Genomic DNA, 25675 nt, shown 5'->3' with positions numbered 1-25675 from the left:
TTTAAACAAGGTGGGGGAAGGAAGGAAAGAAGAAGTAATTTGCTGCCATGGTGACTCCAAATGAAATGAAACCACTATTGTTCTCCCTCCTGCCTTTCCAAAAGCTTCCCTCAACTGCCTTCCCCAAGGACTCTGCTCATATGGTATAGGAATGCCTACACTGGAGTCTCCCTGGACCAAAGGCAGCCTGGCTCCTCAAATGACAGGCTTACTTTTTGCACTGTAGGAAAGGATTCAAGATACTTTGCTTGATTCTCTGACTAGAAGTGCTTGAAGAAGCCTACAAGAAGGTCTAATTAGCCCCTCCAAAACTTTCAGTGCGGAAGTAGTGTTGGAAATGTAACCAGGGAGAATGAGACTGTACATCGCTACACTTCTGTCCATCTGCAGTTAATACTGTCACCAAAGGTCAGATGATGTATATGTGGTCCAGATACCCCACATTTTTCTCCTGTGAAGCAATGCCAAGAAACAGCTGTGACTACAGCTAATACCTAAGACTTACCTAAGACTTACAAATCCTGCTTCTTTCCCCAAACAGAAATGTCACAAGCTACCAGTGTCCATCACATGGTTACTCACATGGGGTAACTATTTCCATAAACCCATTCCATATATCCCTCTCAGTGAACAAGCTTTTCCTAGAAGTCTGCATCCTAGGTCTAGGTTTCAGCCCTAAGTAGGGGTACCAGTTCGCTCCTAATCAGGTTGTTCCCTTGCTGTCTAACAAGACTATTGCATTTTTCCCAAGTCTTTCCCTTACATAAAAAACATGAGATGGACTATTAAAAAAAGAGAAGGGAAAAAGTTTTAGCCCTTAGTTGCATCAATCTGAATATTCTCTTTTCAGAAAGAAAAAGGGAAAGTTTATCAACTCTATCAGCTATTGCTCCTCTACCTTCATAAAGCATCTCTCTCCCTTTTCTACTTGAATATCTTACTCAAGTACTCAGCATACATTCTCCATGCTCCCTTTTTTTACAATCTTCTGCATATTTCCATATTATGGTGCCAGTATAAGTCTGAAGTGTAATACTGTACAAACAGAGCCCTTATACAGCAATTTAGAATCAGAATGGCTTTCCTTTAGCTCAGAAATCACTAGTAAGGTCTTGTGCTAATAGAAAATTCACACTAGGCATTTAGAACATTATTCCCCATGCTTTAAGGAGTGGGAACATAGTTCTCTTCTGAATTAACACAACCTGTCATGTTCTCTTAAATATAAAAAGGCTCCACCTACAGAGCAGGGTAGTCTACAGGTACAATTGATCATCATGTGATAGATGAAAATATCTATTTGTTTGACTCACAGATCTTGAGTGAATGTAAGGAATGTGAGACTTATGTCTGCCTTCTTCCATTAGAAGTTTAATTTACTTCCTCTGTAGAGAAATAACACTTGTTTCTCTCCACCTTCCAAGATTCTTGCAGCTTGTTACAGAAAAGATGCACATAGGCCCTTATGGAGACTGATACAGTCAGCAGTGTCTTGAAAGTGTAGATGCCCACCTTGAAAACACATTGGAAAAGCCTAATCCCTAGAAAGCACAGCAAGAACTGATGAAAACAAACGTTGCTTTCAAGTGCAGGGATCAAAATGAGGGGCATCAATAACAACCAGCACCAGAAATCCCAGCCTCTCCCCAGCATTTAGTTGTTGGCTGGGTTTTTTTCCCCTTATATGAAGTATCACTGATGCATTGTATAACAAAAGTTTGCATTTTAGAACAATTAATCTTGTCACTTGCACATATAAATTCCCAGCAACTCAAAAGAAGGCATTTGTGACTGATGTATGCTGTAACTAGAGTAGGTATCCCAGCATGACTCTGGGAAACCCTTATGGTCCAGGATGAGGTGTCCCTGCCCATGGCAGGGTGGGTGGAACTGGATGATCTTAATGTCCTTTTCAACTCAAATCATTCTATAATTCTACGTGTAGACACCTCATTATTGCACTGTAGCAACCCACATTTCTCCCACAAGCAAGCTAAAAAAGTGGAAGGAATTAATTCAGGAAATCTTGTCACAGGTAATCCATCTTAAAATTCAGCCAATAGGATGGGAAAAGAGGCTCAATAAGACTATCACACCATCTGAGGCACTCAAGATAGATAAGGGAATTCCCTGCCAGAAGGATCTCTGTACTGGATGGGAATGGTCTGTTGGAATGGGTCCTTAGGACACGCTCTTACACAGGGAGCAGAGCTTCTGGTTTTCTGTCATACCTATCCTTCACTTCATACCAGTGCACCAGGGATCTTGCCTAGAATCTCAGTATGCCTCTGGAATAGACTCCAGAGGCAATAACCCTTCAAAGTAACCCAACAACAAATCCTAAGTGCCAGATATACTCAACGCATCCCTTTTCTATCTTTACTTTCTAGGACATGGAGAACCTGAATTGGATTTTCATGTGCATGGAATGGGTGCTACACAAAAACCTTTCCAAGAAAACATCTGGTTTAGGCACAACTTTCTGAAAGAATTTTTTTTTTCCCTTTTTATTTTCGCTTCTTTCAATCCTGAAAGTAATTAACTTTCAATGGCAGCTAATTATAAGCAAAGAGAAATCAGAGGCTGTGTGGCTGGCTGTTTGGTGCAAGCTCGGCAAAGTGGTTTTTAATTGGTAACCCTCTTTGCCGTGTGCATTTCAATCTATTTTGCTTTGTATTTATTGTTCCAGATTCATATTATATCCATGACCTTTCATCTAATGACAGAAGCTCATGCAGAGAAAAAAATTATTATTTTAACAAACAGACATTAGTGTTATGAAAGAGGGAGAGAGGAAAAATAGGCAAGAAAGCAGGAATGGCACGAAAAAGGAATGAAGTGCATCCTAAATACTAGATGCTGATCTCTCCCCTCCTTTTCCTTTGGTACATGACCTTGCAGGAGCCTTCTAACCCACAGCTATTGCTACAGCATCACTTGACCGATGCCAGATACTAATGAATAGCAGTTACTGAAGGCCTTACAAAACCAAGCTTCCTATTCCCATGGTCACCCACTAGTAAGAGACACTCAGAGGTGCATCCTGAACACAGCTCTTTTGTGCAGCCAGTGGCATGTTAGGAGCTGTGGGCCCAGTCTTTTGTGATTATGCAGTTAGCCATGACTGCAGGTCAGAGTTTAGTACACGCTCCAAGGCAAGCACATGTTAGAGTTTAGAAATGTGAAGCTGAGAATCATTGCAGACAATGCACAACTTGAACTACGAGGCATGAGCTAGGAAAATGGATCCTAATTCCATCCATATAATGGTGTCATTGCAAATACATTGCAAGTTCACCTTACTGTGTTTCAACTGAGTAGAAGACCTAAAAATATGTCAAAAACCTCATATTTATTCCTTGCTCTTCAGCCAAAGCATCATCCTCAGGCTGAACCCTCAGCCACAATCCCTGACACTGCCTGTGTTTTCTTAGCAAGACCTCACCACTGTAAGTAGTTGCCAAGAAAAATTGTGGCCTCAAGCAGTAATGAAATGGCTTGGAGACCTCAGGCCCCTGTGACGGTGGAACATCTCTATGCAACACAGGAACAGTGTTTCTTTCAGTGCTGGGGTGGTTGGTGGGTTGCATACAATCCAATCTGAACTGGCACTTCCTGCTGTTAAAAGAGTGATTCTTGCCAACAAGCCCACCTGGCTCCTGCAAGAAACAGCTTAGCAGGCACTAGCTGTTTGGCAACAGACTCTAGATAAATCGCAATAGATTTATATGATACACTGAGCACCAACTGCCTAATCTACGCTTACCAGCAGCAGGGATGGACCAGCGGTGAAGGGTCAGGGATATCCAGCAACTCTTCCCAGAAATACTCATCATATCTGGAATAGCTAATAGCACATCCTTACCTTCACCCCTTAACTATATTATTCGGCATACATCCCAGTGCCTCCACAGGGAGAAACTTTCAGGGGTAATTTATCCAGCAGAGCAGCATTTTGCTTACTACCTAACATCATGCTATTTCTGCTCAAGACTCTATCATGAACTTTCAGAAAGATTACTTTTTCTTTGTGAGCCCCTCTGCTGAAATTCATTTTTCTGCTTGTGAAGTCACTCCTCTATAGGTTCACGCTAATTCTATAGAAAAGAGCACAAAAAAGTGAAGCAGAATGGAAGGATACCAGTGCTACATTTGAATGCCGGCATTATTTGTAAATCCAAAAAGGAATTACAGACAGTGCAAAACAAAAGTGAGTAAAATTGTCTGTAAATAAGAATATAACCAAAGGTACTACAGAAGCCATCTGTTGATCCTCATGGTCAGGAAATAATTGCCTTGAGCCTTGGAATAGAAAAGACTTTGCAGAACTCAATGATATTTTCAGCAGTGCAATGGTGCCTAAGGCACACGAAATTCACTGGAACTCACACTCTAACTCAGGCCTTGCATAATACCTGTTAAGAAAATTTCAAAGGTACAAAACAGAGCAGAGCACCAATGCAAAAGATTCACGAGCTCCTTAAAGGCAAAGCAAGGTACCACATTTTGTGTATTTTTTGGAATCCATCTTCATATCAGATGTCAACATATAGTCATAAAGTGGCTTGTCAGGCTCTGGACAGACATTTACAGAACCCCCCAAGCAAAACTCACCCCTGAAAGGCTGACTGGGAACTGCTTTTTGGGGGAGATTTCCAAAAGCACAAATAACCCTTAGGCACAGCACTTGCACCAACTTGCAGTCCCTAAAATCCTAAGCAGGTAATTTAGAAGCCAAAGAGAAAAAAAGATATTTGCAGAGCAATCACTTACAACTCTACATCCACTCCCAGTGCCTCTTTGTGATTCATTAATAAAGGAAACTCACAGACTAACAGCTGCAGACAAGAAACATTGCAGCAAAGTCCATCTGAGCACCGGCACTAAATATGCCATCAGATGTCACTGTGCAGATTTGGAAGCCCTTATATTGCTAGGTTGACATCCATCTGGCCACTTTAGCACTGTTGTAGCAGCACAGGGTTGCGGGTTTTATAGCCTTGTTCTGCCATGTACACGCTATAGATCAGGCTGAGGTGAGGATTTGCTCAGCTGCATCATAGCTGCCCAATGTCTTGTCAAGACAGGGTTGCATCAGCTCAGATGAGACCTTTCCCTCTGGTTCCCTGTGCAAACACACAGGAAGACAGGAAAAAAAAGGTAGCAAGAGATGAAGGGGTATATGATTACAGACTATAAACTCCTCAGATGGGTAAGCACCAGGGAGGAAAAAGAGCTCTTTTTTAAACTAAGAGCTCATGTTGACATAAAAACATATGGATGTTAACAGGCCATGAATACACTTCGACTGGGAATTAAAAAGAGGCTTTTAAGCCTTCAGATAAGTGAGATTAGACAGGGACTTCCAACTTCAGTATTAGGGGAAGCCACCCCAATATTGCTGCATAATTATGAAGGGAATATTACACAAGAATAAGAGCTGGACTGGATAATCCAAAGGTTTCCACATTTCCTACATTGCACTAAGAACCATCCCACAACATTTCGCTATGTGGCAAAGTCACCCTACACCAGTTGCCCGGCAGGTTTTTCCCTTGATCAGTGGACTATGTACAAGTACTAACAAACCACAGTACCCTGAACATCAGAGCAACCAAAACTGCCTTTTAAAATCTGTTCAATAGGTCCAGAATTAACAAGTTTCTAAATGCATAGAGTATATTTTCAAAAGTAGCTTTCAAAAAACAAGTCACATTTTCAAAAAAGAACTCAAATCCCCAAGATCTTTGATCTCCAGGAAGACAAGCTCCTGAGCAGCTGAGGTGCTTTTAGAGAGTTTTGTCCCTCATCTTTAATGTCATTTTAGGCACTTTGATTTACTCTCCCTTTGCTGTCACACAACAGAGTTTTGTCCTATACCATATTGAAAACAGTGTCTCTAACCTTTTGATTCTAATGGAGTTTGAAATACTAGGATAGATGACAAACTTTGCCGGGTTGTGTTTAGTCCTTTCTGTATGCATGAGTATCATGGATCATGAGGAAAATGAGGAAAAATACATTTAAAAAAGAAAGATTTGCTGTTGATTTCAGCACCAAACCAAACCCAGACTATGAATTGCACACTTTATGAAAGACACGAAACCACAACATGTTTTTATACAGGATCTGGATAATCCAAGTGCCCACCTACTCTCTTCAACACTAAATTAAGTGCCTACCCAAGAGATGGGGTTTATTTTATTTTAATAAGACTTTTAAGCCTTTAAAGAATTTATTACAAAGCCATAATCATGTTGTCAGACCACACTTGGATTAGACATCTTGCTATTGCCACCACGCCAGGTAACAGCTCTTTGCTGCTAAGTTAGGAACTGGAATATCTGATCAGAAACTAGACACCTCAGTTGATGCAAGTGAAATTGCTGGTGCGGGACAAAGTTTCCAGTAGAGTAGCTGACTATGAAAAGTGACCTCTTAATTCTACAAACTTTATTTACTTATTTAATCTGAGTACATCACAAGTGTTTTAGACATATTTCATTTGTACATTTTATCATAGACAATAAGGCAATCTTGGAGGTTTACATGTAAGATGAAGAATTTTACTCAAAAAAATTGCAAGTAACCCTGAAAGTGCCCTACACTGATTATTTTAGTCTGAACAAAGCTCAAGATACAGAACAAAAGTTTCTTCTAAAGAAACAGCCTGCTTACCCCTCTCAGACTACATATGTCAACATCAGCTGAGACACATGCGCCCTGCCTTTCATCACCTATTTGAGGTCAATAGGCTGATCTGAGAGTGATGCATGTCTGCAGTCCAGTCCAGACTGCATTACAGTCTTGCCTTCTTACTCTGACTTACCAGACCTTCAGCAGAACTCAGTTGTCACAGTAAAGGACAGGACAGCTGCCATATGGAACATACTAAGTTTCTGCTGTACACAAGAACTCCTCTGGAAACCCAACAACTCTGCTAATTTCCTTTCCCATATGAACATACCATCTTTCTTGCCACCCAGCAACAGCTTCTTAGTGTTCTGCAACCTATACCTTCCATCACAACTATAACAATATATAACTTGCCAAAATCTTATTAATACTAACACTCTGCCCCCAACAAGTATCCCCTCCTTCAACTCCAGAACACACATTGCCTGCTGCCTTCTCTGGTAGTCATGAAATCTGTAGGCGATGCAATTTGGATTGCAAGATGCTCCAATACTTGGGCATAACTTGACGGCTGCTAATTAGTTACAGTGAGATACTGGCATTCACAACTACTTTCAACAGCATCAAGATGCTTAACAATGGCTAGGACTCAGAACAAGCTGTACATCTCTGGTCACCTCTTTTCCCCCCTTCCAACCTTATCACAGACACCCACGTGATGATGGCATTTGTTGCCAATCCAAGTTACATAGTGATGTCATTGTAGAAAGAATTCAAATTCAATAACTTACCATTACTTTCAAGACAATCAGGAGAGGATTAGAAAGTAGGAAGACTTACCTATGAAGGAAAAAAAAAAAAGAAGCAAAATTAGGGAATGAACAAAGGCAAGAACAGAATGTCTTCAACAATTTCAGTTCAAAAACATGACAGAAGTCTTGACAGAATACCAAGAAAAGAAAATCCAGTTCCTTGCAGTGACAACCATCTGAATCAGAAAGGGGCAACTTACCAGGTGAAACTAAGAACAAGGGTTATTTTAATCACACTTAAATGTAGGTTCAAAACAAAAGTATAATTTCCTGCCCCAAGAAACTTACATTCTCATTTAAAATGAGCACATCAGAAGATGATCACCTGGGGAGCAGGAAAGTAATACCACTCTCATATTTGGCTATGAGAGCATCAGACAAATCTTAAGGATTATGTGGAATGCTTGTGTTAGCTGTCATAAGGGAGCAATTAAAAAATAAATACAATAAATTAGTTCTGAATTGGCTCTAAAATGTGAAGGAGGCTTATTTCCCAGGGTTATTTTGCATGCAGAAAAAAATAGTAGGAGTTTTGCAAGATGCTTTTCTTCATCATTATTAACCACCCAGATCTTTGTGGTACACAGGAACTGCTGTTATAGGCCAATGATCCGCAGTGCTAGGTCAACGTATGAACAGAAAACCAGAAACTGCTTTGTTCAAAGGAGTTTCAAGATGTTTCCATTAGATTTTTCACAAGTTTTTATCAGAAAATGGTGGGAACTTGATGTGAAACTACAGGCATCACCAAATGCAGCTGAAAATTCCATACTCATTGGGGTCCCCACTCTGGCCTTCTCCTGTCCTACCACTGCAGTCCACCTTTCAATTTTTATGCACTGAATTAGACTCCCTCCCCTTTCTCCTATTCAGTGAACTGCCACTGCTCTCCTTCAGACAATTGTACCTCTATGTGCCACAAAGGGCTGTGCTGAGCGTATCAGCAGCTCTGTAGAAAGCCTACAAACACTAACACTGCTATATAATGATGAATATTTTGCACATTATCATTGCTTCACTGATATTTCTGGGCAGAATATGAAAAATAAAAAACTGATATCACATATTTATTTTGCTTCCAAAATCCACTGATGTCTACAGCCCAGAGCAGAAAAGAGCAACAGATTACAGTGAAGAGATTATTCAGAAAAGGAACATCAATTTTGTGGGATATAGACCCACATCAGCAGGCTTTGGTCTCTGCTTATGCATAACTCTCACTCAGATTAGAGACAGCAAAGCAGGCTTGTCAACATGAGGACTTCTGGCTACACAAGACTCCATTCATTTGCACCGCAACACATTGCACCAGCTCAGCTGTTTTCCCTATTCACAGTTCAATTTATGCAGATGTGAACACCACTAGTGGGGTCAACAGGGTAGCTGTTCCCAGATAATATTCACCTAGGATTCTCACAGTCTTTATTGTTTCATCATTAGTCATCAACAACTTCATTTTGCAGCATGCCCTCCACACAGCCAGCACCTCCCAACTCAACAGAATGAAACTCATTGAACGGAAGGAAAAACAAGTGTCTCAGAAGGAGCAAGATCAGGTGGCTCATTTCAAAAAGACAGGCTTAGGATAAGGGTTTTTTTTCCAGTAAATTTTATGCAAGGTTGAAGAAAATTAGATGCAAAGAGAGAAAGGATGAAGATTATTATTCAGAGAGATGTAAAAGGAGGCAATACTAAAATATTTGTGAACATCCTGAGCCCAGTCACATCTCAATGTACACATTCTCTTCAGAAATGGCACTACAGATCTTCTGAACAGTCCTTAGTGCTCAATGCATACCAGAGTCATTGAATACTAATCAATAAATATTCATAGACAACTAATGAACAGGCTAAAAAATGAAACTTCTTGTAGTGAGCTTAAGCTTGCTGATACAGGCATGGGTATAACGTCACATGGCATCAATGATCCATCAAATAGCATAGGAAATTAGGAGTAGATACTCAGAAAAAGACATTCTCAAGGAAACCAGAGGCTAAAATTCAGTCACACAAACTAGTTATCTAACAACTTAGAATAATGAACAAATTAGTACAAAAATCTGTCTGCTCCCAGATAGCTTACTGGACAGAAGGGTGAGAACACATTTTGATAAGGCACTGTTGCCTGCAGACAGTTCACTCTTATAGACAGAGTGGACTGACAGTAACTGGGAGTAGCTGATAGAAAAAAAGAGGGAGAATGATGAGCAGTGGAGAATAAAGCATGAATGGTAAAACACACTATCCCCCCTTTGCAGGAAAAGGAAATGAGGGGAACAAAACCTTCTTCTGCTTACACTGCTTGTGACCCTACCCACTTCTGTCAGGTTGCAGCAGATTTGGCCCCCCCATTGTGCAAAACCTTACAGCACAACTACCTAAGAAGGGCAACACTGGGGATAATGAATAACAAACCCAAAGCACAGCCTTCACCACTTTCTCCTCCTGATCACCAGAAGACACCAAACCCTCTTCCAGCTAAACTCTTCTGCCTTTCAGATAGCTGTCAGTCACTCAAGACACTTGGTCTAGTTTCTGTCTTAAAGCAGCTCAACAATAGGGAAATTGAAGAGCAGCTTAGCCAGCTCTGCAAGGGAGATTACTTAAAAGGTTAATTACCGAATGAAACAGGAATAGGAAATGGAGAGAGCAATGAGAAAGGGGACAAAGGAGGAAGGAAAGGAGCAAACGACTTTCAGCTGCTAAATCTGGCTTTCCAAATCCCTCAAGTCCTTTGCAATTTAGGCTGAACAAGGAAGGGACAGGAGGGGGATGGGCTGTGTTGTTCAATTGCATGTTTGATAAAACCTCAATCATGTTCCTCTCCTAATCCTGTGTCATTAGGAGCAAAATGGTACATTGGGAGGCCATTTAGATATGAACGCCTGCAACCTCACCATCCGACCTGCTGACTTCTTTCTTCCTTCTGCTCTCTCTTTTTGTTGCTAAAGCCAATTATATTTAGAGATGTGATTTTTTTTTTGGCTAGGCACTTGGCCTCCAGCACCAGGGGTCCCAAAATGGCCTCGTTGGAGGCCTTTCTGGCCATTATTATGATTTTTTTGGTGTAAAGGTCATTATTACTATAATAAATGGGAATGAATCTGTCTATTCAGAGCTTTTTAGAAAGAAAAACAAAACTCAAAAACAAAAAGACATTTTCTATGGTGCCTCCAGTTCCCATTCTCACTGGAGCAGGAGGAGTCTGGCTGCTGACTTCAATGGGAAAGGAGGATTTGAACCCAACTGGAGAATTTTACAACACTGAAACAAAAGCTTCAGAAAGCAACCAAGTAAGTTCAAATGTAAAGCTGGTATCTCTTTGCTTAGGAAACAAAACTAAAAGGAGCAATTGTCTGTATAATCCTCCCACCATCCTTAGCCTTATATCAAACCCAAGCCTGGCCCTGAGCACAATTCACACATGACAGAAAACCTTGGGTCAAGAGCATGCAATGCCAAATGGAAAAGCCTAGCATGCAGACCAGAGTGCAACAGCACTGGCACTTTTTTCACCTTCTCAGTACTCTTGAGTACCCCAAATCTGTGCCTGTGTCAGTAGTTCATCAGAGATGGCTGCATTTCAATGACATGAAACAATCCATATATCGTTTATTTTGCTTGTTGTGCTTTCTCTGTTAAGAGATCAATACCAGAATCTCTTCTCATTATACTATAACGCATGATGTGTGCAGTCACTATCTTAAAGTTCCTTGCCAGCACATGACAATAAGCTCTGCTTGTGTCCTCTAGACACTGTTGTATAAGGGCATTATGAGAGTCCAAGGGCAATCAAGTTAGTATTTCATTTAGAGAAGTACCAAAGTGAAGCAGGTCAATAAACTCGTTCTCAGCTCTTCCCCAGCACTAGCTTTGCAGCCCGGTTTTGATACCATTGGGGGAAAAAAATAATAAACAGAGCATGTTTGAAGCCTCCACAACTTTCTAGAGATGCATAATGTTCTACAGCCTCCTGAAAATGAAAAATGTACCTTACTGCTTATTAAAACTTAGGCAAATCATGAGGTGAAGGAGGTAATGAATAACCTTGAGGGAGAGACACTTGGCAAGAGTATGCTCCAAAGCATCATGGGCAAAAAAATCTTGACTTTGGGAATTTCACTTAATTTGATTTATTGCCAATTAACATAAACTTTTATTTACTGATTCAGGCATTGGAAAGCAGAGATGACAAACAATTAAACAAACACTTAAGTAAACCTTTTTTCTTCCCATTTCCCCAGACTCCACTACAATCCAACACATCCTCCTCCACAAATACCAACCAGTCTCTCCTTCCCTTGTCTTGGACACACTCCCTGCAAGCCCCTGAGGTGACGTGACAGACAGCTCAGGAGACTGGGCTAGTTCATAACGTTTTCCTGCTGCTGCTTATTATTTCTTACCATTTTCTTTCTCTTTTTCCTTCCTTCCTTTTTGCTTGCTTCCTCTTTTTCAGCCCAGGTCCCCCACAGGCTGCAGTCTCCTTGGGTATCCTTGCTCCAGTGTGGGTCATGCATGGGCTGCAGCGTCTCTCCTGCCAAAGCTCCCCCTCAGCACAACGTGACTCCCTCCAAGAACCATCTTCAGCTTTAGCCCTATCCCAGACTGTCCCCTTCCGTGTGCTGTCTCCTATATCTGCTTGTGTCCCCCCTCGTTCATCCTCACATCTCCACTTTGTTTTGCAGTCTCATTTTCCCACATGTGCCCCACAGAGAAGCTGGAACACCTCTGACTGGCTACCTTCCACTTGAGGATAAACCTCCATCAAGGATTATGCTGGAGTTGGCAGGAAGCTTGCCCCCCAGCTACCCAGGCTGTTGCAGTCTACTTGCACAGTGTTATCCACCTTTATGATGGTCACTCCAGCACTTTCCATTAGCACAAAATGCCATTTTAGGACAGCAAAACCAAAGAGGTCACTCACTAGGAGTGACCAGATTTTTCCCACACCACCTTCCAACCAAGGTTCTCCATTCACTGTAGCCATAGCTAAAGCAGTAGAAAGATCTTTTCACAGATTTGGGTGATGCTCAATCTTTCTCCTTATTTATCTTCGCTCCTTACTAAATATTCAGGCTCAAAGTATAGTAGATGGCCATATCCTCCAGCACAGCTTCCCTGAGTAAAAAGTCCACCTCCCCAAACTTAAGCTCTTTTAATTGCATTGTCCATGAGAGATTGCTTATCTAGTTAAGTGCTATTCAGATGCACCCTCAGACATTCACTTCTTCAGAAACACATCTCTTCCTAATAATAAAGCTGGCTACATCGTCTTATTTGACACTAAAAACTTGAGATGATTGATGGTAGTTTAAATTCTGAATAGACAAAAATTATAGAGCAGCTTTATAATCTTTTGCATTAGTGCCCTGGGGAAATGGCTGAAGTCTTTATCACTTTCAAAGGACAGCATGACTGATGCTAAACCCCTACCCTCTCAGCCAGACCAGCCTTCCATGAAGGTCTCAGGCAGCCTGGTCAGGGGTCTACCTACAAGACTGGCTTTGAGGGCCTGGTGTTTGATCGTTAGGCACCATGCTTTTCATCTTGCCTAACTACCTCTTTACAGTATTTCTAACTTCTTTGCAACTAAGTCAGGATCAAAGAAACTAGAAAAAGGAAGGACGATGAAGGGAAATGAACAGAGAGAAACTTGCCTTTACCTTAGGTATATACAGCTGTCTTGCTGAGAAGTAACATAGTGATTGCTTCCTGGACACACCAATATTACAGAAGAGCTGAGAAGCTATATCCTAACAGATATAGAAGAGTAGTTCAAGAACCTGCCCCAAGAGAATGAGCAAATATACCGGCAGCCTTAAAGAGTAGATTCAGGGAGGACTGGGCTTTTATAACATCTCTGGAAAGAGTGACATTCATCACTTTGAGAATCATAGTGCTTATTTCAATATCAAAATGAAGAAAGTAGGAACTTGCACTCCCTCAATCCCAAATCTCTCTTCCCAGTTTGAAAAAGCAGTTCAGATAAGAGCTCTTTTTATTAAAAGAGAGGAAAAAAATTGTACAGTAAAAGAATACTCATCAGGAGAAACAGAAGTGACAACGAAGCCTCAAAACCTCTCAAGCAGCTCATATAACTTTAATAAAAGCATAGATGACCATATGGAGTCCACATGGAGTGTAGGACACAGGAACAGAGACGTGGACACCAAATTGGAAGCCTCCTTAATTTGCTGGTAGAGGAGAGTCTCCCCCACTGCTCTTTCCCCTCAACTCATGGTCTTTTACCAGAAGCCACGATTTGTCTCAGCCCTCAAGCTCCTCAATTCTTATGGCTATAACCATCTATATAGAAGGTAATTCTCCTTTTACACACAACACACAAGAATTAGTGAAGAAAGAAACCTACATGGGAAGAAGATGTATGTAAAGCAATGTTCCCTTCTATTGCCACCCTTCAATAAGTATCATGGTTGTATCGACTCCTTTTCTTGTCCTCCACTGCTTGTGTATCAAGCCTGCTTTTATTAATTCACACAATCTCTTTAGGCTGAGTTTCTATCAACAGAAAGAGAGGAAACAATTGCTCTAGTCTTTTATGAACACTGCAAGCCTCCTTCCTAGGGCCAAACCCATCCCAGGACAGAGGTATCAAGAAAACTGCATCATGAATGCTAGCCTTTATGCTAAGCTCACTAAGGGAGCTAGCAATTCAGGCAGAACAGCAATTCAGTAAAGTGATGTTGAAAAGAAAACACAGGAATCAATTCTGTATCAGACCTGCTGGACTCTGGTACAACCACCCACGGCTTCTCCAGCTCAGAGCAGGAGTAACTGATGGCATCAGGTGAGGTCAGTACACACGGTCCCTGTTCCTCACAGCCTGGATAATGATGTCACAAGCAGGACTTTTTTGCTAGCCTGTAGGCAGCGTTCAGCTGGGGAAGAGTAAACCATGGCTTCATCACCGCAGGCTGCATGAAGTAACAGTCTGAAAGCAGCAACACCAACAGCAGAGCAATACAAAATATACCACCTGCCTACACAGTTTTCAGCAAGCTTGACAGGGAGAGGAACATTTTTCCTCCCACATCCAGAGGAAAATATCATCTCCTTTTCTGTCATTATCCATCTTTTGTGTCTTGCCTTTTAATTAGCCTGTAAATGTTTTGGAAGAGAGAACCACCATTTTGATGTGTCTTGGTTAATGGCAAGGCCACCTTAATGTTGCTGAGATAAGAGCCATCATCAGCCAGCCGCAGTTCAGCAGCTCTGAGGTTACTTGGTTTTGCTGGACTGCAGCTCCCTTGTCTTTGCAGACAGGCTGTGTGCTTTCCACATGCGTTGTTCACATGTGCTGGGACTCAAAGAGCGGCTCTATACACCACAATATCATTCCCCACCCCAACTGGCAGGTCCCCTACCCCAGCGCATACCTCTCCCCTTCTCCCCTCTATCTCAACTCCTGATAAGTTGAATGCTTGTGATTAAGTCCCTTTTAATAAATGACTCCTATTAAACTGGATTCCTCTGTCACTGGGAGAGACAAAAAATTAAAAACTGTCTGTCTTTAATCATGCCAGGCTTCATCTCCCTCTCTCAGGCTCCATTTATCAATAATTAATATAAGGAAGACTGAAATCCATTTCAATTTCAAAGACCCAAATGTTACATTTTTTAATAAAAAGGAAAGAAAAGAAAGAAAGAAATCACAATCGCTCCCAGGAACAGACAGCCAGACTCACACAGAGGAAAAGAGAATGTGGTAGTGCTGCAGCAGCCTCCAAAAAGGGAGAAGGGCTTAGATATGACAAGCAGCTCTCCTCCTGGCTTTGTAACTGGAGGTTTTTCCTCTTTAATACTCCCACATTGAGGAAGAGTCCCAGTGGTTCCAAGGCCTACAGAGATCTGCACTGCTGCTTGTGGCCTTATTTCTCTTGGTTTCACTGGGTCTCCAGAGCTATGACAAACCAGCATACTGTGCTACTTGGTCTGCTCTCTTCTATTTAAAACCTGCCAGATCTCAGATGCTCCAAGGGAAAGTCACAACCAGCCGTTCCCTACACAGGGGCAACACATGGCAGAATTTACAGGGATGGGCAAGGACAAAGGGAGCAAAACCAATCCAATGCTCATTATGTTACTCTATAAAGGACTAGAATTGACATTAAAACCCTTCCTTTATTCACATGGTGCTGCTGTTTAGCTTTTTATCACTATACCACACCCAGCATTTCAGCAGCAGATCCTACTTTTATTGCATAGGAAGTACAAGAATTCCAACACAAAAACATTGACAAATGCCTCCAAATGTTTTCTTTGGCTTTCATCCTTGAGAATGGGGCTTTTTGGTGTGAAGGTACTTGGAAGAAGAAAACTGTTGGGCATATCTACCTGTGAAGCGAAGCGCAATCACTGCTTGGGTCATTATCCCTGTGTTTGGGTATTCCACACAGCACACCTGATCACATAGTGAGCTTGCCTTGAGCTTTACTGTGGCCTACTTTAGACCAGGCTGGGGGTGTCTCTGAGGATACCCTACACAGTATGGTCCTTTGCCAGCAGTAACTTGAGGAAACCCCCTGTCATAATGGTGATACTATGCCCTAAGTCACATGTCCTTCAAGGGCTGTCTAGCTCAACTCCCACCACACTGAAGATGCCCATATGGCTTCTGGGCAGTTCAGAGCACAAGAAGACAAACTAACATCTTCAAGAATAGTAAAACACAAACCTGTCATGCAAATAGATCTGACATGAGCTCAAGTCACATTGCATGGATGCACTGTCTTAGCAGACTGGACATCTGTGCCAGCCACAGATCTGTCAGCCATTACCTAGGTAAATATATAAGCAAAAGTGAAATACAACACAAAATGCAGGAGCTGTCTTTTCAGGGTGTCATGGTTTAAGCCCAGTCGGCAATTCAGCCACGCAGCCCGTTTGCTCTCCCACTTCCTCCCTCAGCTCCCAGAGGAATGGGAAGGATAATCGAAAGAATGCAACTTCCATGGGTTGAGATAAGAACAGTCCAGTAACTAAGGTATAACACAGACCACTACTGATACCACTAATAATAATAAAGATAAGGGAAATAACAAAGGAAGAGAATACAACTGCTCACCACCCGCCAACCGATACCCAGCCCAACCCCAGCAGTGATCTAACCCTTCTGGGTAACTGCCCCCAGTTTATATAGTGGGCATGACATGCTGTTTTATGGAATACCTCTTTGGTCAGTTTGGGTCAGGTGTCCTGTCTCTGCCTCCTCCTGGCTTCCCCTCCTCCCTGACAGAGCATGAGACTCACAAAGTCCTTGATCAGAGTAAACATGACTTAGTAACAACTAAAAACATCGGTGTTATCAATGATGTTCCCAGGCCAAAAGTCAAAACTACAGCACTGCACCAGCTACCAAGAAGGAGAAAAATGGCTGCTACTGCTGAACCCAGGACACAGGGGAATCTTGCACGTGAACAAAAGAAGCTTTCCAAGTCCCAGTTACTGGTCAACACCCAAATGATACTGAGCAGATAAACACACAGCACCACACTAAGAATAAAAGTGAACCTCTGAACTGTGTACTATCATGCATAGCTCCAAAGTCAGGCAATTCCCAGCACACTTTAGCAGCTGAATACCCAGCGTAACACCTCCCAAACCTCAGCAGCTACCCAAACTGACAGTCTCTGTGGATATCAGCACAACCACTTTCCTGCAGCTCACCCATCATTGCCATGGAACAGCGGAGTTGCACTCAACTAAACCCTGCTGCTACAGGTAGCAACAATTAGGACCTAACCCTCTGATTAACAACCCTATGCAGGGGAGCAGAATAAGCAGCCTGGTGTAACACCATCAGTCATTACTCAGTAATTACTACACAGGGACAGAAAGGCACCACTCCCCCCACCCAGATTACAGTGGAGAAATATTATTCAATAGGTTTTAATTACTGCAGAACCACATGGTGACAAATGATGACCTGCCCACTGGTATAAAAGTGGTCCTATCACTCGTCGCTTATTCCCTGTCAGTTAACAAGGGAACCTTTTGGCAATCCCACGGCGACTATGGCACATTGTGGCCATAGGGATTTTTATCCCAGTATATGGTGCATTTTCAGTATTGTTGGGGGTGCCAGCATGAAGGGATTACAAAGAAACTCTTGCTGAACTACTGTTATCTTTGAAATAAGCTCACTGTTCCATGCCACTGAATTGTGGCAACATTGTGGTAATGCTTTCACTGAAACACAAGACATGAGGGGCATAATTGCACCTCTGCCCTGCAGATCTTGTGGCACTTGTAATTATATCCCATTACTAAGGAACACAGCAATTTTGAACCTATTACCCACAGGTATCATTTATTTCAGAGTTAAATTTATTACTTCAATGCCAGCCTCCCTCATGGTTCTCCTTTATGCATTCAAGCTTCCCTAGTAACAAACATTGAAAATAGATTGAACTGAGAAAGACGGGCTATAGGGACAATAGATAGGAACAGAAGACGCAGATGCCTTTCTGGCCCTTGCACTACCCAGTGCATCACATTTTACTAAGCCCAGAGGGATTTACTTAAAGGAAGAGCAGCATTAGTGCAGAAGGGGAGCAACCCTTCTGCAAGCCTAGAGAGGCTGCAAAATGAAGCTGCTCCCAGGGCCACCCCTGTCTGTGATGGGACTGCGGTGCTGGCTCTCAGCCCATAAGCAGATAGCAGTTGTCACAGCTATGCACAATTCTCAGGCTGCTGTGCTTTGCAAGCCTGCCCTCCAAGAGCCTCTCTGCCTTTTAACAACTTCGTCTGCAAAATTAGGGAAAGAGCAGAGGCGTGCTCTAGCTCACAGCTTCAGAGCTGAACTCTGATACAAAGGGCTGTCAACCGGTCTGTAACTATATGAGATAGAAAAATAAAGCCTGGTTACTCCTGGCTATTCAACTCCCAGCAAGAGGGGAGGCACAGGAGGAAGGAAGAAATTGGTATTTTCACCAAGCTACATCAACATTTTAAAAGGAAATAAGCAGTCAAGAAAATGGACCTTTGCTGAACGCTGTGTGCCATGTCATCAGCAGCAGAAAGGAAAAGATCCACAGCCAGTTCTGCTAGCAGAGATGCTCATGCTGTTTGTCACCACCACTGAGCTCCTCAAATTTTCTGCATACAAACCAGCATGGCCTCTGACTACAGCTACTTATGATAGCTTTCAATAGCTTTTTAAAGGATATTCCAGTAATCAGGTACTGCACCTTTACTACTACTGACACTCACTTACTCCACAGAGCTGAGATTGAGGAAAGCCTTGTACCCCTTATCTGCCTTGGGAACCCATGGTTTGCCCAGAGGAGAAGGATTTACTAGAGGATGCTGAAATGTGCTAGTTCAGTCCTGATTATCCTGTGTTGAGGGCAGGACAAGGCTGAAAGAGAGGAGGACATGGCAGCAGAAGGCAGTCAGGACCACAGGGTTTATCTCCCCTCCAGGTAAACACAGTGAGAATGTGGGTGCGAACACTGAGCATCCTAGATTCTGCACACAGTTCAGCTAATGACAGCAGGTCTTCATTTTTGAGAGATCAAACTATACCAAATACTGAAAAGGCTAGAAAGAGTAGATACAGATATTACAGATATGTGCCCCATTTCCTGCACCATCTGTGCAACAAGCAAGTCATATCCCTCAGGTAACAAAAGGTGCTCCAGCTCCCAGAGAGGACCTCGCTGCTGTTCAGACACATTGCACTGTTACAGTAAGTCAAGCTGTAAGAGCAGCACATAAAGATAACTCTGGAACATGAAGACAAGACCTGAAGTAAGTTGTTATGGAAACCAGATTCTCACAAGCTCACACCACCAAACGAGGCCTCTCCACTTAATTTGGTTTGTCAAAAAGCCCGAAATGCACGGGAGTTGCTAATAACCACAGCTCTGCCTCACCTTGCATTCACTTGTGTGCGTTGCTTCTGTTTTCTCCCAGTTACTCTAACCTGGCCAAACCTCAGTGGTGGGAAGGGGCTTGGGACTCTCACAATGCCACAGGACAGAACAGGCTGGTCGCTTTGGCACTTCTGCTTAGAAGAGCTGGTATTGGTGGTAGCAGTTTTTAGTCAAGTTACTTCACCCGAGCAGTGTAGTGCACTGGGTTCTTTAATCTGAGTTCAACTTGCCTTTCCAACAGCACATAGCTCTCCTATAGTTGATATTTGCTGCTATTGCCTCATATTACAGTGACTATACACTAAATGGTATGTTAGTGAAACAAAAAGTCTGTATGGCAGTGTATTGATAACAGTGCTGCACGAACATCATTTTCCCACAGAGGCTAAGCAGGGAGCTAGCTATGACAGACTGCCAAGCAGCAGAAGAAACACTGCCTTTTGCATCCCTGCTAAACTTCAGCTACATTGGTGGAAGCAGTTGGGGCAGACCTAACAGTTCTTGCTGGGATGCTCTGCTTTCTATTGCCCAGTGCTAGCAAGATCAGCAAGACTAGAGTTCCAGGGCTTCCAATGCAAGTTCCTGCTCTTTAAATTCTGCCATGGGATAGAGATAACTTCTTTACCCAGGCTGTCAAAACACTTGGAGCTGACTCATGAAATGCTGCACGAATCTTGCACTAGTTATCAGGGCTGAACTAATTCCCATCTTGTGTTTGGACCTTTCTTCCAGAAAGACTCCAGCCTATCCAGCCTGCACTTCAGAACCTGTCACAAACACATTGCTCAGGTTCAGAAACTCCCAGACTTGAGTCTTGGGACTTGGTTTATGATTTAACTCAGCATCATCCAGACTCCCTTGCTTATTCCCCTGAACACCTTATGCTCCTCCTACTTCCACAGCTCCACCATCAGGCTAAATCAGGTGTGGAAAGGTACACAACTACACGGGAGGACATCAAGGTGCTCAAAAACACACTTGGTGCCACCAAGAAACCAAAGTCAGGAGGGAGAGTCTAGGATGTGTTCTGCACTGTCCTAACCTATGTCTTAGGGCAGGAAGAAGAAACAAGCAGCAGTAACAGGTCTTTTGCTAGCACTGTGGCCCCTGTCACTGCCACATGCTGTCTGGCTTGCAGGGTAATAGCAGCAACATCTGCTACAGTTAAGAATGCAAATCAGTTTCTCTGCTGTTTTCAGTCACTCATAACTTGCCAAAAATGTTCATCTTCAGAGCTGAAATTTTCTAGACTTGGCCAGTATCCAGTGGTGATTATTTTTTGAAAGAACATGGCAAAAGTGACTTAACCACTACAGAGAGCTCAGAATGGCATTCATCGCTCTTATTCAAAAGGCCCGACAGCAGAATTAAGCAGCTTACAAGTCCACAAAGTTTAGGTCTGACTGTTAAAAAGCCGGAAGCATCTGCCCAAGGATTCCAAGTGTGCACCTTTTAGCAGGTGTTCGTGCACACAGTGACAAGGGCTTTGAATTAGCACTAAACCTCAAGGATCCACTAAGATGAAGCTTGGGGAGGAAGGAAGGAAGGGAGGGCTAATGATCCTGTAACCAACTGCTATCTGTCATTTTTGCCAACTAAATTAAATAGCACAGGCAGGTTGTGTAAGAGCTTATGAAAACTTCAACAAATGTGAGGACAAGTTTCAGTAATGGCTCTATAAGACGTTTCCTCTGAAGGCACTATTTCCTGGACAGCCGAGCAGACCCAAAGAAGGAAGACTTGCTCCCTAGTTCTCTCCTCACCCATGCTCTTAGCTGTGCAGCTCTGCTCCCTTTGTTGTATCAGCTCCAGTGCTCATCAGACCCACCTTTCACTCAGTGAGTGAGGCTCAGCAACCAACCTGAAAACTAGGTACTTTCATCTTCTGGGTTATGACTTGAATGAACCTGAGGAGGGTCCTACTGAGCACCAGGGCAAGAAGAAGGTAAGTGGCAGGAACATGCACCTAAAAGAGGTACACTCTCAGCCTGCTGGTGGTAGGAAACTATTAGAAGGCTTCTCCCATCTTAAGCATCTTCACTCCAAGTCTCTGCAAGCCAGGAATTTGTAAAGCACTCAAGCCCCACTGCAGGGAAAACCCAGTCTTGACATACAAGAGTGCAAATGTCTTTCTAATGCTGGTACTAGAAAGACAAGTCTTTTCTTTGATGAGTCTAACTCACAGTATGTAAACATCTCTGCAAGAAAAAGATGATATAATAGCACTACAGAAAAAGTCCAAATGCTGTGGCATTTGGAATCTGCAGGTGAAGCTTCCAGGCTCTGAGATGTGAATACATCTCTTTACATTCAGTTAGTGTTCACTGTCATCAGTGATTACTTTGTCAGTGGTATTCTTTTGGTATCTGGAATTAAAACCAAAAGAATTGGTTTTAATTAAGTCACAGGAAAAAATAGTCAGGTTTTCATCCTGGAAGACGGAAGAGGTGGGAAAAGGATGCGTGCTGATGGTTTTGCTAACTTTCCCTGCCTAACATTGCTAGCTCTACACTTTGAAACAAGCTACTTATTAATTGCAGACAATGCATTCAAGAGGTTACAGAAGGTACAGGATGGGTGAGCAATGGCTACTGTTTGACCTGCATGCTCTTTCAACAAGTCCTGTAATTTCTTCTATACGGTGCAGAAGGTTTTATGGGTATAAACCACAAGATAAAATGTAACACAGCTAATGAAGAAGCTATAGCATAGATACAGTAAGCCTAAGAGTCTTTCCTGAATCAAAACTTTACTCCCATTCTACAGTGCTCAAGCCATACTTACAAAGATAATGATCCCCATACATAAGCACCAAGTTAGCCATCTTTCCAAGGTAACTTTCCACTTTGACAAATACACAGAAAAGGGGGAAAGGCTGATAAATGTGCCCTGTGCTATTGAGTATAACTCAACAGGTTTGAGACTAGACAGTGGAAGGCAGGCCAGCCATCGTTACAAGGATGTTCCTTGTTCACTGTTGCAGTGATTCTTGATGTGCATCTCTGCTAGGTTACAGCCTGCAGTGGCACCTATGCCTAAGCAGAGACAGTACACCATAGCATTAATCTGGCACTCTAGGGTGCACAGAGCCCATGCTGCACAGCACCCCAAGACCAAGCAGAGAATGCATCTTGCATTTTACTGAAACACTGCCAAGTGCTACACTCCTTTCTGCTACCAAGTTACTGGCAAACAGTAGCATTACTCAGCACAGCAGAGGAGCCCTCTGAGACCTGCCACCTTGCTTTAGAAGTCTGCTCTGTAACACTCTTCAAAACAACACATCAGGAAACCTAGTTCAATTCTTGCAGAGGCTCTAAGCTTGGCTATTGGTGTCAAAGGCAACCTACATACAGCTGGAGATGTTTGGCACATGATCCAGCAAATCTGCCTATCTTCTGAGCACACAGGTACCTGTGACCATGTAGAGCCTTTGCTGACTTCCACTGCTTTCCCACATGGAGCAACAGACAAGATCATTACCTTATTTTGCATAATGGCTTGACTCAGACAATCCCAAGAGTGCTTGCAGTAATTTAAATCAGTTACAATAAGGAATTTGACTGATTTTAATTTTTTAGAAGTTCAATTTGCAGAAACAAGTACAGTCAAAAAATGTCAATGTAGCACCTTTCCTCATACTCTTACCCAGTTTTCTGTGCATACACATTTTGATGCAGCTTTGCAACACACTTTTTACAGCCTACCCCCCTGGCTCTACCACATTCAGTCCACAGGATGGCTGGGACTTGCTGAATGAGCAGCTATTCAATATTTCTTTTTCCTTTGATTATTCATTGTGAGGCCTTACATCTTATTTATCATACACTAAGCCCCTCATTGAACAAGGCAGAAATCCTGCAATAAGAACAGCCTGTGAGCATTTAAAGACCACATTATAATTCTGGTATTTTCTGACTTGTGTGCATTTCATTTCACTATTACTTTAATCCACATCTTTTGTGTTGAATTTCATTGCTTCTTTAAAGAAAGAAAAGTGGATAAACAAAGAAATTCCTTCATGAGCAACACATTGACAGACAGTAATAGAGCATTTGTCTTTTATAAATGTGCAATTTAGAGCTGTGGAAATAATTGATTTTTTGGTTTGCTAGCAAATCAAAATAGAAGTTATTTTGGGGCTGCCCTAAAAGGCATACAAAAAAAGTCTAGCCTAAGTTAAAAAGCAAAAGGAATCCGATGAAGCCCCCAAACTAATTTGTTTGGATGAACTGAAGTGTTGCATTGGGAATAGATTATTCTGCTTTAGGATGTCTTAACGCTTTCAAAACTGAAGTTTCCATTCCTTTGATTTTTTAAAAATAAGCCCCCAAAGTCTAACTTAGATCATCTTTTTACTTCCTTGAAGTTCTTTCACTTTTCTTCTCCATGGCCACCCCTACAGACCTTGTCACAATTTCAACTTGAGTTTGTGATCATTTTAAGTGACTTTAAGTTGTGTTTTCATAGACAGCCATTCAGAAAAAGGGAGAAGGGAGGGTTGGGTTGCCCACCTCCTTCTTTAAAGCAATTGAATGGGCTAAAACCCCCACTGCTTCTGCTCTCACCTCTTCATTATTAAGCACACGAGCGTGGCTACACCTCACACTGAGTTAATAGCCTAAAGGCCACGTAATGCAGTGAATTCATGTGATTACACAGTAGGGTAGGGTGGGGGGCAGACAAACCCACAAGGTTCAGCCCTGTTCTGACTGTGCATGGTTGGTGGCTCTCTTGCAGGATCAGGGCCAGAGGTACACAATCACTCAGCAAAATGAGATTATTTATGTTGCCATAACCCATTAGCCATAGCTAAGGTCCTGTTGTGCCAGCCACTCCACAGGTGGTCTCCTCAACTAGGAATAGCCTGTGAGCTGCTAAGGGTAGATAAGGCTGAGCAATAGTCAGAGATCACCATGTGCCCAGAAAGGGACAGCACTTTTTAACAAGTTCAGGTCTCTCTGCATAGGAGCGACTCCACAATTCATAGAATCATAGAATAGTTAGGATTGGAAAGTACCTTAAGATAATCCAGTTCCAAACCCCTGCCAGGGGCAGGAACACCTCACATTAGACCAAGGCTCAGTCCAACCTAGTCTTGAAATTCTTTGAGCCACCTTAAATGTGGAAGGATATTTGACAAAACAGGAAAAGCTACCTTTGCTTTCTTGCATGAGAAGAACACACAGTACCCATTTTACCTTTACATTATTATTTTCGAGGTCTACTAAGATGCTGAACAAGCAGCTGCTCAGAGAAGATTCACCACAGCTATAGTAAATGCATGTCTGGGAATAGCCATGGTTCTACTGTTTTTTACACCATCACTGCTCCACCAAGATTTTCACAGGCATGTTTGCTTCCAGTGGCATAAGTCTCAGGCAAATTACAATTTATGTACACCTTAAAGTTAGAAACTAAATCCACTTGCAAACCAGACAGCAAACGGCAAGTTCTCATAGCTGAAAATGCAGAGATTATTGCCATTTTTAGATGTGAGGGGGAAGAAGTGATTATCAGTTCTCCCCAAACCCTGTTCAGAGATAGACTCAGTTTCACTTCCTAAAAATTGCCAGTACCTTAAAATAGAAATGAACAAATGCAATCAGTTCTCTACAGGCATGGCAATAGGGAGTTAGATCCTGGAGAGAAGTCAGCCCCATTAGTATTACTACTTCTATGCTTAAGTTGACATGTGTTGATAGCTCAGATTTTTCTGCATCTTTATCTCCAGTCCCAGGAGGTTTATCAGCCTGGACAAAGAGCTGCATGGAATCCCGGGACCAGCTCAAGCCTGGAGCCAGCCTAGCTGCAGTTGTATGGTGTCAAAGGTATTAAGCTCTGTCAAACTGAAGTTGATCTGTGCAGACCCCATATGGTTGCCCCAGCACGTAAGCAACCTGTTTTATGTATGGGCTGTGCTACCCAGGAACTAATTATTCGGCATTAATCAATTACTCTTCTTCTGCCAAAGAAAAATATACTTTATTTACAGTTTATCCAAAACACTGAATGTTCTTGACAAGATCACAGAACGGTTGTGGTTGGAAAGGACCTTAGGATCACCTAGTTCCAACCCCCATGTCATGGGCAGGGATGCCTTACCCTAGACCACGTCACCCAAGGCACAGATACACACAAGTATTTTTGGTCAATGTCATTTCACCCTTGTTCCCCCCTGATTTTCTTAGAGTAATTAAAATGATGAAATGTCAATAAAAATGTCTAAATATTGAGGTAAAAATATTTTTCCTAAAAAACTGAAGCAGAAAATTTGGATTCTTCAATTTGAGAGAAGGGGTTTGGGGCAAAAACATTTCCCAAATC

The sequence above is a fragment of the Psittacula echo genome (assembly GCF_963264785.1).
Source record: "Psittacula echo genome assembly, chromosome: 3".
Taxonomy (NCBI): domain Eukaryota; kingdom Metazoa; phylum Chordata; class Aves; order Psittaciformes; family Psittacidae; genus Psittacula; species Psittacula echo.
Note: the sequence above shows the minus strand (reverse complement) of the source record.